Raw genomic sequence first — 14,854 nt, forward strand, 5'->3', positions numbered from 1 at the left:
CAGCAGAAATACCTGGCTTCCTGTCTCAGTATTCTTGCAAAAATCCTCATGTCTTGAATCTTCAGAGCAGCTTACAAATAGAAAAATGTTAACACTGAGAAAGTGAGAAAACTCTTAACTAATTAAAGTGTATGCATTTGTTGAAACATTCCTAGACCTCAGGGCCCAGAAAACACATTTCTTTTATCTTTCTCACATTCTGCTATATTAAAGTCTTCAAAAATGTATACTGTGCAAAGGGCAAAGAGTATTTATGTCAAAAATCTCCCTTCTATCTGGCCTTTAAATTGACTGTGACAGAATTCAAAACAAATACCTTTCAGATTTCATAGTGACATCCTGGCAACACCCAAGTCTGTGTTTCCAGAATGACCCCCTCACCACAATGTATATGTATTTTACCTTCTCAGTCAGTAAACAAAGTTTAAATACATTAGTTTGCTATTAATAACAGTCTGATCAATCTTATCTTCTGTTATACAAATTATATATTGGCCTTAATTAGTAAAATTAATTTAAAAATATCCTGATTTCATAGAGTATGTACTGTGTGCTCCTGGAGATTAGAAAAACTTTATATAAGGAAATGGGAGAAGAACTCAAAAAAATTATCCCTAAATAGATTTGCAGTGCACTGAAATAGTAGCTAACCAGGAAAGGGTAATTTTAGGTATTTTCTTATATGGCTGAAACCAAGGAAATGAAAACAGTATTGGAAAGGGATGTTCTGCATGACAACTTTATTTTAGAAATTAAAATTACATGGTAGCCCCATTCACCAACACATACACATATTGCTTGCATGAAAAGATATTACAAAATATGGCCATAAAAATTTCAATAATGTGAGAGTAAATTACAGTATGAGAGTTTCTCCAAGATAGTTAACATTTGCACATTAAATGATTAGAATAAGTTATTTGTGAAAAAGAGTCTTGAAGCTGGCATGATAATAGAAGAGACGATATTAAGTCTTTCTGCCCTGGCCAGAAAAACATGAACAGAACTATCTACGCCAACATCAAATGGTAACCAAATGAAGCCTCCATGGAAAGTAAACGCTCAGTCTTCTTTATTTGAGAAAATAGTTGTGTTTCCAGAAAGTGGAATTATATTCAGCTTTCTTTCTGTTAATATGTATTACTTTATTTCTGTGATTTAATATTATAAAACCAGGTTATATTTGCTATTAAATATGATATTGAATTATTGGGCTTTGGGATTGAATTATTATTTCAGTGTTAAGGAATTTTCCTTCAACTCTAAGTTAATTCAGATTTACTCAGAATTTTTATGAGAGAAACTTAGTGACATTAATGTCTTCTTGAAACTAAAGTGGTTATGATGTTTCTCCTTTGGCCCACTGTATGCAGTATTTGAGTAATAGGTACCTTAAGATTATACTTTTAAAGGATCTTAAATCATATCTTATTAGGAGAATTTTGTATCGATTTCATGTTATAGCGGTCAAAAGTTTTCTTTTTTATGTTGATCTCGGTCTAGGTTTGTAATTGTCTTCAAGTGGTTCTGTAAATAAATGCACTAAGTACCTAATTTATCTTCACATTCATGTAATCAGTCTTTTTTTGTCACCAATCCATGGAACCACTGTGGTCCAAGTTATGCACAGTCTTCTAATCATGCAATAGACCCCATTCACCTTTCCTCCTACTTGAACTTTTGTCTACTGGGTGATATATTTAAGAGCCCTTTTCTTCTTGAAACTTGATTTTGTCTAGACTTTCCTTCTTTGGTCTTTTTATTTTTAATTTATATCATGAAGTCAGCTCTGCCAATCCCTTAAATATCAATTTCCCCCAAAACACAGTCCTCCACTAATTCTAATTCTACTTGGTCTCCCTGGACAACCTCATCCACTATCATAACTTTGATTCTTAATCATAGGATGGTGACTCTATCTCCAGGATGCCTCTCCCCATTCCCATTCTGCATATCCAGCTTCCCAATGAATGTGTTTACTGACTTGTTCCAGATCATCTCAAGCTCCAAATGTTCTTCCCACACTGATCCCTCTATGTCCCTGATCTGCCAACCACTAGATTTTCCAAGGCAGGCACTAGAGTTGCCTTCTTTCATTTCCTTTATCTTGAATAAACACATCCAACTGGCAACCAAACCATTTGACTGCTATCCCATGAACATTTCTAACTTCTGTCTTCTCCTCTCTGTCTACCAGCACTTACTCTCAGAATTCATTTTCTAATTCACTGGATTTTGTTGTCATTTTCTCTTCAGTCTTCTTTTCTCTAGTTCCTTTATCCCTAACCTATTTCTCTTGTTGTCCTAACAGTTTAGTTCAGTTCAGTCGCTCAGTTGTGTCCGATTCTTTGTGACCCCATGGACTAATAGTAATTGGTCTAAAATTCTAACATGATTGGACTTCCCCGGTGGCCCAGTGGTTAAGACTTTGCATTTCCAATGTTCAGTTCAGTCAGTTCAGTTCAGTCGCTCAGTCATGTCTGACTCTTTGCAACCCCATGAATTGCAGCACGCATCGGGAACATGGTTTCCATCCCTGATCAGAGAACTAGGATATCACATGCAGCACAGGGTACCTAAAAAAAATAAAGATTTTTTTATTAAAATTTTTTTAAAGATAAAAAATAGAATTATAACATTATCATATCATCTGCTAACATGTAACAGCTAATACCCTTAAAGAGTTCCCAGTAACCCATAAGAAAAATTAAAAGTCTAATTAAAAGTGGTTTACAAACATAAATATTGTCAGGGAAGACAAATAGGTATTATCATGTTACAAGTAAAATTTGAATAGAAAATCTGATAATGTAAGAGGTAAAATTAATTTATGCACATATAGCGACAGGATTCAGATCTGGCCCTGAGCTACCACGTAACACAAAAAAGAATATTGGATATAAGATTGAGCACTTTTTTGTAAGACTTTTTTCTCTTAGGAGAAAATAGGTACTTGTGACACTACATCTTAAGAGAAATTTCTCCTGTGGATCCTCAAACAGCTCAAGTTACATTGTACAGTAGTGTCCTCAGACACAGCTTCATGATCAAATGTAGTCATTTTTCAAGTCAAGGTGAAATTCTCTAGTAAAAATTGATTACAAGTTGAGTCAAGGAAGTAGTCTGCTTGGTTCTCAAGTGAATCAGTTTCATCCAGGGATAAATTTAATATTTATGAAATACCCTATAAGATATTTTATATACTCTGCAACTGATATTCTGTGAGTATTATCAAACTCCTGTTAAGACAGGCAGCAGCAAATTTCAGGATATATTTTTTTAGAAAGTGCCTACAATAGAGTTCTTTCTTATGGTTTTAATTAAAGACAGATTTATTGTCCTTGGTATGGAACTTGAAAAGTGGTAAGATTTTAAAAGACTTGAGTTCATATATATATATATATTTAATTTAAGAAGACAAATTGACTTGTATCTGAACAGATTACTTTTTAATTCCCTACAGAATTTGTCAAAGTGAGTACCTGAAGCCAAGGTCAATATTTCCCTCAGAAAATAGTTTGAGATTATTACAACATCCTAACTGGTAAGCAAATATGTAAATAACTTAGGCCATAATATACAAGATGTGAATAATGGAAACAAGAAAGGTACAAATAGAATAACATGATAACTGTAATAGTGACTTAAGCATGAAAAATCTAAAATTTATATGTTTTCAGTTTCCTATCTTTCTGCAGAAGTATTTTCTTTCCTTCAAAACTTTGAAAATTCAACACATCTTGCTTATGCCTTGTCTTTTCTCTCTCGTATTTCCCCCAAAGAGAAATATATTGACTTTACCACAATCAGTTCAGTTCAGTTCAGTCACTCAGTCGCGTCCGACTGTTTGCGACCCCATGAATTGCAGCACACCAGGCCTCCCTGTCCATCACCAACTCCCAGAGTTCACTCAAACTCACATCCATGATAGGTGGTCAAATTTACTATATTCATAACAGAAATGAAATCATCACAAAGATTAAACTTAATATTATATGGTTTGCAAAAAAAAAACTGTTTCTGTCTTCTTAATAGACAGCTAACCACAAAATTAGTACATTGCTACCAAGCCGTCAATAAATTTGAAGCACCATCAATGCATTTACTTGCATAAACTTTGTTATAAAACCAACATAGTGATAGTTAAGCCATTGGAATTTGCCTAGATTACCAAACGAATATTGGGTAATATTTAGTTTTGCATCTTTCTGGAGAGAAAAAGGAAAAAAAAATATGCCTTAAAAAAAATCTGATCATCTGAGTGATTTCTGACTTAGTCTTTATACATATTGATTATGAATATGGCCAACATGTCAAATCAGCTTTGCTACTCTAAACTGGAGGGAGGGGACATGGGTGTACCTGTGGCTGATTCTTATTGATGTCTGACAGAAAACCACAAAATTCTGTAAAGCAATTATCCTTCAATTAAAAATTTCAAAAAAATGATGTTCCTAAATGTAACTTAAAGATTATGTTAATGTTCAAAAAATGAAGGTAAGATTAAATTTGAAAGAATACCCCTAACGTACTACTGTGTTTATCGGTTGGTTAATTAGTTCTTGTAGTCTGTTTTGGACTGTACTGAAAGGCCTCCAGCACACAGATTGAAAATATCACTGGCTTGTTTATTGGTCTAAATTGCCCTGTTATCTCTACATCAAAGACTTACTGTTGTGCTTACTATCTAAGTGGTGCTTGTTTTACCAATCATACTAACTGGAGTTTGTTAAAAAGCTGCTTGCCCTCTGAGTCTTGTGTTACAATTTTTAAGAGTTACTCCACCACTCACACTCTGCTACTAGCGCTTTAAACAAAGTTCATGCCTATGACAGAAATAACTGATGGTTTGCAAATTACACCAGGCAATGGGTCCCCTGCATATTTGGCTCTGTGTCCTTGGAGTGATTTTCAGCATCATTAAGCAGAAAGCACATCATTTCCTAAGTAACAAGGAATGAAGCACACACAGAGATCCACTTGGCATCTTTTATATAAACTTTCTGTTTTAGATTTGCAGAATTTACATAATATTGGAACAAAACAATATTCAAACATATTTGTGGTATCAGTTCAATTTCCCCACAGTGCCATTCTATGGTCAATCCTGCCAAAGGTTTGTCTGGCTGCTAAATTTTATGACAGGATTCTTTTAATACAGAAATATCCTTTTTTTTAAAAAAAAACGCATTGACTATTTTTAGAGGGCTGTTTCCTATATAATAAGATGCCTATTTGGAATTCAGGATGATTGGAAATTATTTAGCATATTGGAAAATATTTTTATAATTGCTTTGATAATCAGTAATTTTTGAAATATCCACAACTCTTCTACTACAAAATTGATCTCATAAAACTATATAAAGGAATTATGATTTATGTGTATCAGTTCAGTTCAGTCACACAGTCGTGCCTGACTCTTTGCAACCCCATGAATCGCAGCACGCCAGGCCTCCCTGTCCATCACCAGCTCCCAGAGTTCACTCAGACTCACATCCATTGAGTCAGTGATGCCATCCAGCCATCTCATCCTCTGTCATCCCCTTCTCCAACTGCCCCAATCCCTCCCAGCATCAGAGTCTTTTTCAATGAGTCAACCCTTCGCATGAGGTGGCCAATGTAGTGGAGTTTCAGCTTCAGCATCATTCCCTCCAAAGAAATGCCAGGGCTGATCTCCTTCAGAATGGCCTGGTTGGATCTCCTTGCAGTCCAAGGGACTCTCAAGAGTCTTCTCCAACACCACAGTTCAAAAGCATCAATTCTTCAGTGCTTAGCCTTCTTCACAGTCCAACTCTCACATCAAAACGTGACCACAGGAAAAACCATAGTCTTGACTAGACGGACCTTTGTTGGCAAAGTAATGTCTCTGCTTTTGAATATGTCATCTAGGTTGGTCATAACTTTTCTTCCAAGGAGTAAGTGTCTTAATTTTATGGCTGCAGTCACCATCTGCAGTGATTTTGGAGCCCCAAAAATAAAGTCTGACACTGTTTCCGCTGTTTCCCATCTATTTCCCATGAAGTGATGGGACCAGATGCCATGATCTTTGTTTTCTGAATGTTGAGCTTTAAGCCAACTTTTTTTCACTCTCCTCTTTCAATTTCATCAAGAGGCCTTTTGGTTCCTCTTCACTTTCTGCCATAAGGGTGGTGTCATCTTCATATCTGAGGTTATTGATATTCTCCCGGAAATCTTGATTCCAGTTTGTGCTTCTTCCAGCCCAGCGTTTCTCATGATGTACTCTGCATATAAATTAAATAAGCAGGGTGACAATATACAGCCTTGACGTACTCCTTTTCCTATTTGGAACCAGTCTGTTGTTCCACGTCCACTTCTAACTGTTGCTTCCTAAACTGCATATAGGTTTCTCAAGAGGCAGGTCAGGTGGTCTGGTATTGCTATCTCTTTCAGAATTTTCCACAGTTTATTGTGATCCACACAGTTTATTGTGATCCACACAGTCAAAGGCTTTGGCATAGTCAATAAAGCAGAAATAGATGTTTTTCTGGAACTCTCTTGCTTTTTTTGATGATCCAAAGGATGTTGGCAATTTGATCTCTGGTTCCTCTGCCTTTTCTAAAACCAGCTTGAACATCTGGAAGTTCATGGTTCACGTATTGCTGAAGACTGGCTTGGAGAATTTTGAGCATTACTTTACCAGCGTGTGAGATGAGAGCAATTGTGAGATAGTTTGAGCATTCTTTGTCATTGTCTGTCTTTGGGATTGGAATGAAAACTGACCTTTTCCAGTCCTGTGGCCACTGCGGAGTTTTCCAAATTTGCTGGCATATTGAGTGCAGCACTTTCACAGCATCATCGTTCAGGATTTGAAATAGCTCACCTGGAATTCCATCACCTCCACTAGCTTTGTTCGTAGTGATGCTTTCTAAGGCCCACTTGACTTCACATTCCAGGATGTCTGGCTCTAGGTCAGTGATCACATCATCGTGATTATCTTCACCTTCTTGAAGATTGTTTTTGTACAGTTCTTCTGTGTAGCCTTGCCACCTCTTCTTAATATCTTCTGCTTCTGTTAGGTCCATACCATTTCTGTCCTTTATCGAGCACATCTTTGCATGAAATGTTCCCTTGGTATCTCTAATTTTCTTGAAGAGATCCCTAGTCTTTCCCATTCTGTTGTTTTCCTCTATTTCTTTGCATTGATCGCTGAGGAAGGCTTTCTTATCTCTTCTTGCTATTCTTTGGAACTCTGCATTCAGATGCTTATGTCTTTCCTTTTCTCCTTTGTTTTTTGCTTCTCTTCTTTTCACAGCTATTTGTAAGGCCTCCTCAGACAGCCATTTTGCTTTTTTGCATTTCTTTTCCATGGGGATGGTCTTGATCCCTGTCTCCTGTTCAATGTCACGAACCTCTGTCCATAGTTCATCAGGTACTCTGTCTATCAGATCTAGTCCCTTAAATCTATTTCTCACTTCCACTGTATAATCATAAGGGATTTGATTTAGAATATACCTGAATGGTCTATTGGTTTTCCCTACTTTCTTCAGTTTAAGTCTGAATTTGGCAATCAGGAGTTCATGATCTGAGCCAGTCAGCTCCTGGTCTTGTTTTTGTTGACTGTATAGAGCTTCTCCATCTTTGGCTGCAAAGAATATAATCAATCTGATTTCGGTGTTGACCATCTGGTGATGTCCATTTGTAGAGTCTTCTCTTGTTTTGTTGGAAGAGGGTGTTTGCTATGACCAGTGCATTTTCTTGGCAAAACTCTATTAGTCTTTGCCCTGCTTCATTCTGTATTCCAAGGCCAAATTTGACTGTTACTGTAGGTGCTTCTTGACTTCCTACTTTTGCCTTCCAGTCCCCTATAATGAAAAGGACATCTTTTTGGGGTGTTAGTTCTAAAAAGTCTTGTAGGTCTTCATAGAACCATTCAACTTCAGCTTCTTCAGCATTACTCGTTGGGGCATAGACTTGGATTACTGTGATATTGAATGGTTTGCCTTGGAAATGAACAGAAATCATTTTGTTGTTTTTGAGATTGCATCCAAGTACTGCATTTTGGACTCTTTTGTTGACCATGGTGGCTACTCCATTTCTTCTAAGGGATTCCTGCCCATAGTAGTAGATATAATGGTCATCTGAGTTAAATTCACCCATTCCAGTCCATTTTAGTTCGCTGATTACTAGAATGTCAACGTTCATTCTTGCCATCTTCTGTTTCACCACTTCCAATTTGCCTTGATCCATGGACCTGACATCCCAGGTTCCTTTGCAATATTGCTCTTACAACATCGGACCTTGCTTCTATCACCAGTCACATCCACAACTGAATATTGTTTTTGCTTTGGCTGCATCCCTTCATTCTTTCTGGAGTTATTTTCCACTGATCTCCAGTAGCATATTGGGCACCTACTGACCTGAGGAGTTCCTCTTTCAGTATCCTATCATTTTGCCTTTCATACTGTTCACGGTGTTCTCAAGGCAAGAATACTGAAGTGGTTTGCCATTCCCTTCTCCAGTGGACCACATTGTGTCAGACCTCTCCACCATACCCGCCCGTCTTGGGTGGCCACACACAGCATGGCTTAGTTTCATTGAGTTAGACAAGGCTGTGGTCCTATTGTGGTTAGATTGACTAGTTTTCTGTGAGTATGGTTTCAGTGTGTTTGCCCTCTGATGTCCTCTTGCAACACCTACCATCTTGCTTGGGTTTCTCTTACCTTGGACGTGGGGTATCTCTTCACGGCTGCTCCAGCAAAGCGCAGCCACTGCTCCTTACCTTGGACGAGGGCTATCTCCTCACCACCACCCCTCCTGACCTTGAATGTGGAATAGCTTCTGAGTTCTATATACACAAAGGTTTTTTTAGCTTTTCCTTTGCAAGTGCGAACTCAAAGCTATATTTAAATATTTGTTAGATTTTTTTTTCCTTTGGATCTCTAAAACTATATGTCCTTTAATATAGGTCAGATTGATTATCTTCCTAACTAAACAAAATTCTCCCTACCTCTGCATAGCATTTAAGTCATTACCTTTGCTACTATGGAAAATGCACTTTAACCATGGAAGGATATTATTTTATTTATTACTTGCACAGACAACAGCCATATCTACTAAATAATATTTATAATTAAAACTGTGATCCTTTTGACAGTAAGAATGGATATAATAAAAATCTCTCTGCTTCCAAAAAAGGATTGCAAATAAACTGCAAACTTGCTTTGGTGAATGTCAGGAATCATCATATGGAATGGTGATATGTGTATGATCAGGACCTGTGCTCGGTAACTTAGGTTGGTTTCCTCAGAAATCTCAAAGACAAAATTTGATTGCAAGTAGTTTATTTGGAAGCTGATTTTAAGAAACATCAGTAAGGGAGTGAGGAAGTGATGCTAAGAAGGGAGGATTGCTTATTCTGGTACCATAACTGGAGCGGAGGTCCTCTGTGGTCTTCCAGGAGGCTATAGGTTCTGTGACTTAGAATCGTCTCAATTGGAGGGCAAGGTGTTTTGCATATTTGCTCATTTTTAGAGAGTGCATTAGCTCTTGGGCATGTTTAGCCTTGTCCACAGCAAATATTGTACATCCATTTTGGGAAGAAGAGATGCAGTAGGTTAGATTTTCTGGTGGTCTTATCTCCCAGCTCAGCCTGGGGCCCATGTGCAGGTTGCAGACTGTGCAAATCTGTATATCCCTTTGGCAGAACTGCTTCTCTCAGGATTTCCGAGCTTATATCCTCCTCCTCTCTCTGTGCTATATTTTCCAGTCTTGGTGTGGTTTGTTTTGAACTGATGATCTTCTGGGCAGTTACTGCTTCATGACACAGAACAGCAACTTAGGGTGAGACTGAGAAGCTGGTGAAGCATTTGGTGGCACCCTGAGGTTTTTGGTGTTTCTTATTTGGATGTATGGAATTTGATGACAAAATTGGGCTCTTCATCATAAATAGTGGAAATGGTGTGCATAACACAATATAAGTATTTCCCTTCTTTCCAACCTTCTTTGGATTCACTGGAACATTCTACGTGCTGTCAGGCAAAAAATAGTTTTAAATAAAATTCTGAATTGTATATATTTTACCAATAGAGTATTGAAGGATGCCCCAAACTACACTGTCCTATTTGAAGTCTCTCCTCGACTGTATCTTATATAGAATTACTTCAGGTCTCTTGCAAAAAGTTATTTTAAATTTCAGGCCGCCTAGTATTCTGAGGACAAACATACCATGACAAATGGACTGACATTTCAGTGCCAGTCACTGAAATGGTGAAACATCATGAGGAAGATTGTGCTCCTGATGGTGGAAAAAGGGAAAAAACATTGTCGGAAACCTGTGGTGTTCCCCCTGCTTTACAAAGATCAGATTCTCCTTTGCAGAATTATTTACCAATAAGTAGTTGAAATACACTGCTGAGAGGCCTGGGCCTTTCCCATCGAGAGCTGATAGTCAATGGAAGTCAAGATGAAACCCAACTGGCTGCAGACACCTCAGTGAATGACAGAAGTTCCAGACCCTCCAGGTTCTTCACCTCTGTGACTTTCCTGACTCCCTGGATGCCTGGAGACACCTGTGGGAGGCGCTGGTTGATGCTCGCCTCTGCAGGATTGGACAAAGGTGGCTGGCCGTTGGCAGCCACTGCCCACGGGACACACAGAGGTCATTACCCAGCATCCTTCACTCCCAGGAGGGCCTCTCCTGAGAGCACCAGCTCCACTCTGTAGCATGGAAGGCTGACTTATACACACAACAGATTCCTAACACAGATCAAATCTGTTGCTTTGTGACTAAAACCACGGCCCATAACTGCTCCTATCTGTTTCTATAGAACTGCTCCAGAGCTCTGCCCTTTGACCCTACACTAGACACTCAATCCTTGCCTTTAGTCCCACAGCTCAAGAAAGACCTGGCAGGTTGCACTGAACACTCTTGGTAAGGATTGTGAGGCCTGGAGACAAAGCCAGAGTATCGATGTAGCTTTTTTTTAAGTAAGAATTTCTGGGATTTTTCTTTCCTTTCTATCTGGCTTGTAAGTGTGGGTGGCCTTTCTTTCTGTGGTTGAAATCTAAAAGGATGGTGATATCCAACTGTGTCACGTCTTATTCAAGTTGGCATTTGTGGCAGCAGCAACATTCTCTGTTCATTCAGCTGCCCACAAGCTATTATTAGTGAGTTTCCAGAGGTTAGTCACTCAAAATAAACAACTTTCCTGTTTTTCCTGCTCTGCTGCCTGGAAATCTCACAAAAAGTCAGACTATCTCACTTTAGATTTGGGATCAATTTCTGCAGTACCTTTTAAGGGTTTTTAAGGGATTTTATCATACAGTTTGCAAACCACTAATCTGGACTGTAGTAATTCTGTTATGGAAAGTTTGGTAAAATCAGTTATCACTGGCAGTCTGAGACTCATCTGCTCCCAACAAAACTTGCTCAGTGAGCTGTGTTAGTATGTAGAATAGAAAACTCTGTCTTGATACAGAAACATGTTGGCATTGCACACAAACATAATTCAATGAAAGTTGTGATTTTAATGTCCTCCAATTTAAAATGTTACACAATTTTCTCCAAAACTTACCTTCCTTCATTATATTCAAAAGCATTCTTTGTTTTTATAAACATTTAGTTACCCAGGTTATAAAGAGCCAGAAATGTCTGTTAAGACAGTTTATTATCTAACTTAGAATATTTGAAAATAAGTTTATAAATACTTCCATTAAATTTTTGAAAAGCTAAACCTTCATTAGTTCATAGTTGATTTTTAATTGGTCTCAATGGCTCCAAGTACCTAAAAAGAGTTTGAGGAAGTATATGGGGTTTGAGTTTACATAACTTACATTGTCAAGTTCATTCTGGATTTATTTTGTTTTCTGATTATCTTATGTGAGGATGCTGATGGTTTGGGAGAACTCTAAGTAGTATTACAAATATTTTGCAAAATGTTTCATGAAATAGTCTCAGTGTGGTATCATTAAAACATAAAACAGGGTGTTATTAGAAGACAATCAAAGATTATAACCAATTTAAGAAACCAAAGAATTTCAAGTTTCCCATCCACAAGTTATTAGAGTATTAATTTTATAGTTTGAACCAAGCTAGAGTATTAATTTTATAGTTTGAACCAAGTATCAGATGTTTCCATGGCATTGACTTCTATAACAAAAGGTGTGTGTGTGTGTGTGTGAGTGCGCGTGTGTGCTTGTGTGCACGTGTTAGTCGTTCAGTCATGTACGACTCTTTGTGACCCCATGGACTATAGCCTGCCAGGCTCCTCTGCCTTCCAAATTCATCCCATTTTCTCTTGAAGGGGATTGTGAACAATAAGGCTATTGTTCACGTCTGACTATGAATTTAGATCACAGAATCTGGATCATCACGTAGTGTATTGTCAGCATGTGGGCACCAGAAGTGTGAGCTGTGAGAAGCTCCAGTACTCAGACTGTGTATTTAGGTGCTGCGTTATCTCCCACTCACAGACCTTTCAGCTTTGAGTTATAATCTCACTCTTCCAATTCATTCGTTCACTTAACCCATACCTATAGAAGGTCTTCCAGACACTCTCCTAGGTGCTAAGTTTTATACTTGGTGAACAAAGACAGATGCACGCTCCATTTCTTATGGAGCTTTCGATCTACCAAGAGGCAGTGGACTAAAAGTAAACAAGTAAATAAATATAAAATCTTACGTCTTCACAAGTGCAGACAGGGTGGTGGGCAGAGAGTGGCTTGTTGGCGGAGGGGAGGTTGTCAAACAAAGTAAGATAATCGAGTCGTGGAAAGTCTCTGAACAGAGGTCAAGTTGAGATGAACACTGAATGATGGGACAAGTTCAAACATGGAGAAGGATCTTCCTGGGCAGGGAAATGAGGGCAAAGGATGAGAGGGAAGACTGAGGTCGGCCTGTCTGGAGATGGGAGGAGGGCAGCGGAGCTGGAGCGTGATGGCAAGGGCACAGAGCAAGACACGAGTGAAGACAGGTGGGGACCAGCTGTGTCAAGCTTGTAGGAACTCAACGCCTAATTTTAGTTGAAATGCAAAGTGGTGGAGGGTTTCTGGTCACAGAGGAGCATGTTCTGATGTAACTAGGAGCAGTCGCTTGGTAACCCACCTTGCAGGCTCTTCTGTGTTCCCTCACAACTATTCCAAGCATCACAGAGCCTACTCAGAAGGCTTACATGTCTTTTCAGTTCTGTCAGAATAAAATGACAATTTTCATAAATGGCATTCTCCACCTTCTGCCATGTCTGATTTGTGGAACACCTCAGATCTTAGCAAGCACAGCCTTCCTCCATGCCCTTGGTGCCTCATTCCAGCTCTCTGTTCAGGATCTTCCAAAATGTATTATTTCCTTTCTAATCTTCACAACCCTGCCCCTCGCCCCCTCCCCCCCACCACTTCATCTCTCGTATCTTCTTCCCCAGACTCTTCCCATTCTGTTCCTGCTGTCTGGACGTTTGGATGATTGCCACAGATCCTACTTGAGGTAATTGCTACCTCCTTTACTCACTTGGCATTTAGTGAAGCCTGTCTCTGCATTATGGTGCATGAGACCGAATAAATCAACTAGAGTTTGCTGATCAATGACTAGGATTTTATCTTTTTTTTTTTTTCTCCCAACACTAGCATATAATCCATAGCATAATGGACACTCTTAAAGGCTTGAAAAAAGTGATGTAACTCCATCAGGATCAACCTGTGCTTATTGGTCAAAACTGTTGTTGTTAAATTTGAGCAGTAGGCACTCTTCTGAGCTGGCTAGAAGGTCTAGGGGATAGTCCATGATCATGAAATCCAAAATAAAAAAAAAAAAATTAAACGTGTAAAGGGAATGAGCCAACAGCCTTGAACTCATTGGTGTTATTTTTAAGATTTCTAACAATTCTGGAATGTTCAATGTTTTTCTTTAGGGAAATGAAGAACAACATCCGTGAAGGGACCTATTAATTTGTCTCAGATAGTTTCACCTCAAGCCCAAGAATTTTATAAATGAGCGGAATGAGTTCATTTTCCTCCCAGATATCTATTTGGAACACAAAGCAACCACTTGCTAGAGTTTAAAAATAAATCAACACAGTCAGCTGTGGCCTTTTCCAGCACTTTCTGTCAACATTAAGTTGATGAAACAGATTTAATTAGCTTGTTTTGCTTCAAAATAAACTACAGGAAAGTCTTCAACATTAATGACTCTACATCTTATGGACAGCAACGAAAAATTGGTTTTGTTGGAATATACAAGCAAGGAGTGAAAAGTTAGAATAGACTTAGATGTCATAGAAATGTAAACTCTCTGGTGCTAAATGTTGAACTGACAGCTGCTGAGGTTTTCATTTGCAATTTTAGGAAAAATAAAACAATTGTTAGTGTGTAGTCTCTTGCCCATTACCATAGTAAACAGCTATAATAGTGTGGGAGAACTATGGTACTACCTGGACAGCAGAGAATTATACATGCTGTTCACTGAAAGACAGTTTTTATCAGTGATGTTATGTAGAGCAAAAGTCATCCCAGGAAATAGAAAGACTTTTGAGACCAATGATGTGATCTCATAGAAGGTCAACACCTTTATATTTAGTGCAAATGTTTCTATTAATGAATCTCAAAATCACTTGAAATATATAACTGAGAAAATATCCTGGGTCCTGGTACAGGAGAAACACACATGTACGTATGTATACATAAGGGGAAAAAATCTCATTCAATATCCTGCTTTGCTGTATTAATAATTTTCAACCTCTGCTTTTAAGAAGAGATTAAAATAAATTTAAGTAGGAGAAAAAGAATGGGCTTATGATGCTGTGATTGAAATTTGTTACATGTTCCTCTAAACTATTTATACACGAAGGTAAATGAAAGGAACAATCTCTTCCTTCACAAATAAGTGACCATGAACGTTTTCTTC

At 38.2% G+C, this 14,854-nt stretch overlaps 2 long non-coding RNA genes across 6 annotated transcripts in view; one reads left to right on the forward strand and one right to left on the reverse strand.

The window, feature by feature from the left end:
* Nucleotides 1-14,854, forward strand: part of LOC147343521 (uncharacterized) — a 438,787-nt gene that overhangs the window by 312,903 nt on the left and 111,030 nt on the right. For 3 of the 5 annotated variants that reach the window (XR_015156507.1, XR_015156504.1, XR_015156501.1), the window contains one exon: nucleotides 13,377-13,536. The exons of the other annotated variants lie outside the window; for them this stretch is intronic. This is a non-coding gene — a long non-coding RNA (uncharacterized LOC147343521). Of the gene's footprint in view, nucleotides 1-13,376; nucleotides 13,537-14,854 lie in introns of those variants that run through there. 5 annotated transcript variants of the gene reach the window in all.
* Nucleotides 724-3,944, reverse strand: LOC147343525 (uncharacterized). The gene is made up of 2 exons (XR_015156511.1): nucleotides 3,802-3,944; nucleotides 724-2,576 (listed from the first exon to the last, which is right to left on the reverse strand). It is a non-coding gene; the product is annotated as an uncharacterized LOC147343525 (long non-coding RNA).

Source organism: Bos grunniens, chromosome 27 (genome assembly GCF_055505025.1).
Source record: "Bos grunniens cultivar Pamir isolate PY7600 chromosome 27, Bosgru_T2T1.0, whole genome shotgun sequence".
NCBI classification, from domain to species: domain Eukaryota; kingdom Metazoa; phylum Chordata; class Mammalia; order Artiodactyla; family Bovidae; genus Bos; species Bos grunniens.